This window comes from Engraulis encrasicolus, chromosome 10 (genome assembly GCF_034702125.1).
Source record: "Engraulis encrasicolus isolate BLACKSEA-1 chromosome 10, IST_EnEncr_1.0, whole genome shotgun sequence".
Lineage (NCBI taxonomy): Eukaryota > Metazoa > Chordata > Actinopteri > Clupeiformes > Engraulidae > Engraulis > Engraulis encrasicolus.
In genome coordinates, this window is record NC_085866.1 from 38,334,313 (window position 1) to 38,337,938 (window position 3,626).

At 47.8% G+C, this 3,626-nt stretch overlaps 1 long non-coding RNA gene across 1 annotated transcript in view; it reads right to left on the reverse strand.

Annotated features, from left to right (window-relative positions):
* Positions 1 to 2,249, reverse strand: part of LOC134457061 (uncharacterized) — a 43,734-nt gene extending 41,485 nt beyond the window's left edge. Inside the window, exon 1 of the long non-coding RNA XR_010036398.1 lies at positions 550 to 2,249. This is a non-coding gene — a long non-coding RNA (uncharacterized LOC134457061). The remainder of the gene's footprint in view (positions 1 to 549) is intronic.
* Between the last annotated feature and the right edge of the window lie 1,377 nt (positions 2,250 to 3,626).

Here is a 3,626-nt window from a genome sequence, read left to right on the forward strand (position 1 = left end):
TTGCGTCTAAAGTTATCAATCTTTATCAAATAGACAATAAATCTATTTTTTGAAAGCAAGCGAAACTAAATGTTGAGCAAACCGGGAACAATCGAGCAATAAATGAATTGTTAATTATGCAGCATTTTTATACACATTTTAAAAACATTGTTTTTATGCAATCTACAGTATTTTATGCATACATAGCCTACTGAGCATTTGTCATGGTGTCCCATTATGCACGGAACACAGAATCCAAAGCTTTGTGTATAGTAGCCTGCGTCTGTTAGCCTCTTAGCTGACACTAAGCAACTTTAAGCGGAGTGCAGTGTCTGATCACACAGCCACCTCTCCGTGTCCCACACAGTACTATATGCGGAGAACGACATAAAAAGAGAGAGAGAAACAGAGAGAAGGAGACAGACTAAGAGGCACAGACAGGAAGAGAAAGAGTGAGAAAGGAGAGGAACACAGGTTGGATAGTGTAAGTGTGAGTGTGTGTGTGGGATGGTGGGCTCATATGCACACAAACACACTTGCGCACCGCTACTGACTTAAAGATATACTCACATGCTGGATGGGTGGTGTTCCATGGGGTGCTAGCTGTGGCTGAATCAGGTGGAGGGTGGGCAGAGGAGGGGATGGGTGGCAGTGGGCTGGGGGTGGTCGATGGGGGGAACAGGGGGTGGGGATGGGGGTGGGGGTGGTGGTGGTCGTTGTGCAGAGCGTCCGTTCGTCTCCAGCTGATTCAGCATTTGAGTTTAAGGATGCAGAGAGGACAGGAAAAGAGAAGAAAGGAGAGGGGAGGAGAGGAGAGGACAGGACAGGACAGGAGAGGGTGGGAGGCAGAGAAAAGGAGCAGAGAAGGAAAAGAAATTACGCTGCTTCCTTGTTGCTCGTGCAAATGGGACATCAAGTTTCTCGTTCTTAGCAAAGAAAAAAAAAAACGATTGAAAAAAAGATCAATTTGAGGGCAAGGAAAAAAAACGTAATAAACAAAAAAAGAAAAACAACTTGGCATAAAAAAACAAAACGGCGCCCTGACAGCGACAATGAAAGGCAGAGAAAGACTGTCTGAATGTCTGAATGGACAAGCGTCAGCTAGCCTGCACGCCGTTCCTCCCCCTCTGTCTGTCTCCTTCCCTCCCTCTCTCCCTCCACCCCTCCTTTTCTCGCTCTCTCCATCCCTCCATCGCTCCGCTGCTCACTCCTCCACACCTGCTCAAAGTTCCTGTGCTGAGTCTCTGCTGAGCAGGACTGAAATAGTAGGAGGAGTGAGAGGATGGTGTGCTGATAGAGCCAGAGAGAGAGAGAGAGAGAGAGACACACACACACACACACACACATACACACAGAGAGACAGGGAGACAGAGAGAGGGGGGGAGAGACGGAGGAGGGACATTGATGGACTCAGTTATGGTGAGAGAAAATGAAGGGTAGCATGTGACAGAGTTAGTAGAGGAAAAACTATGCTACTATCGCTAAAAGGGGCAGCGATGGTAATGACATAGAAACATCCTAATACAATTGTTAGCAGGTCAGTTGAAACAAATTGAGCGAATAAGGAAAAAATTAGAATATTAGTCAAAGCCGACAAACATGGAAAGAAAAGAAAGAAATTAGAGAAAGAAAGACTACAGGAGAGGACAAAACAAATACATAAAAAAAAGATTGAAAGGGAAGTAAAAGAGACAAGCGTCATGCAGTATTCCAACAAAAAAAAGTTAGTATATCCGTCCGTGACTCTGTCCATCTCTTTCTCCCTGGGCTCACGTCAGTCCTTCTTCACACCATTTTCATCTCCGTATTCCCGTCTTAATCTGAAAACACTCCTCATACCCCAAAGTCCTCACGCGGTCAGCAAAAAAAGAAAGAAAAAAAAACAACGCTCATGAGCCGGAGCCACAAAGGTCAGCGACGACATAACCTTATACGTCCACAGGGTCAAAAACAGCAACGACGACAAGTGCCATCAACCATCGACCTCAGCAACACGCCACGTGTCAATTACACCAACCCGCTCAACGAGCAAAATTACATAAGCAAATTACGTTTCGCAGGGGAAAAAATACGGAGACAAAACAATTACATTTCCCGGAAGGGAAACAAAACTAGGCAAAACAAACACAGGTTTGTGTTTGGAACCACCACCACAACAACAATAACAACATGGACGCTCCAAAATGAAATAAATAAATAAATAAATAAATACATGTACAAAAAAAAACGGGGGACGCGAACGAGAGCAACACAGAGAGGGTACGGGATGCCTGCGCATGATCGGCGTAGCCCCCCATCGGCCCGAGGCTTTTATACCCAGAGCGGGGCCGCGTCCCAACTCAGGACGCCCCCCCTCGGCCTGGCTTTCGCACCCCAGCCACTGCCTGGCCTTATTTAGTGAGGCAGGGCAAAAAATAGACCCTCGGCTTCAAGTGGACTATGTGTGCATGTGTGTTTGGCTCGCCCCTCAACGACAGGAGGTTGGTTGGTTAATGACAAGGGAGGGGAAGAATATACAGGCGTAGGAGGGGCCTTGGAGAGAGAGAGAGAGAAAGAGAGAGAGAAAGAGAGAGAGAGAGATAGATAGAGAGAGAGAGAGAGAGAGAGAGAGAGAGAGAGAGAGAGAGAGAGAGAGAGAGAGAAAGACAGAGTCGAAGATCTAGAGAGGGAGAGAGAGAGATTTAAACTGTCTTTGTTATAAAGCAAGATGGAGAGGGACAGTGAGAGAGAGAAAGAGAGAGATTTAGGTCTGCTTTAGTAGCACACTGTCTACCAGTCGTACATCAGTAAAAACCATGTTGTAAGAGGTAGGTACAGTGAGAGAGAGAGAGAGCGCAACACAGGATAGTTAGAAGAAAAAGGGTAACAGGTGGATATGTTGTGGGTATACGAGACAAGAGAGATGTCCAATCATTTATCACTCGTTGGACTCATTTGCAGGAGGAGGGTCCTTAACCCTGCCCACCTCTTGTGCCACTCCACATTCATTCTTCCCTCTCTCTTTCTCCTCCCCTCCACTCCCTCCAATATCTGTCAAGGCCTCGTTTCTGTCTGTCTGTCGTCCAGCCTACTGTACAGTACACAGGTCCAGTCAAGTCTTTCTGTCGGTTTGTCTGTCTGACTGTCTGTCTGTTAATGACCCTTCCTGCAAATCCCCCCCCCCCCATAATTCTATGGCTTCTCTGGCTCCCTATCCGGGTGTTCTACCCTGCCCTGAGACAACTGCATACCCCCCCCCCACAAACACACACACACGCACACACAAGAGTGTATTTTTAGGCAGCCCAAATAAAGAGGTGAGCTGCCCCTCCAGCACCAATACAATACTAACCCACACCCACAACCCTAATCCCCGCCCACCTCCACTCCAGCACACTAGCTGTCCCACCCACCACCCCGACAGACTCCTGACTACACACACCCAGCCACCTGACCCAACACTCCCACATGAAGTTGCAAACCCCACCCACTACCCTGGGCGTGCTACCCTGCCACCAACACCACAGCGTCAACCATGCTTTGGATCTAGCCCTCAGACAACCTGTGTCACACCAGCACCGTCCCTGTCACTACTCGAGCCAACCACACTCCCATTTAGCCACTTTCCTCCCCCCAATCCAAACACACAGTCGGTTGTCCAGTGTTAA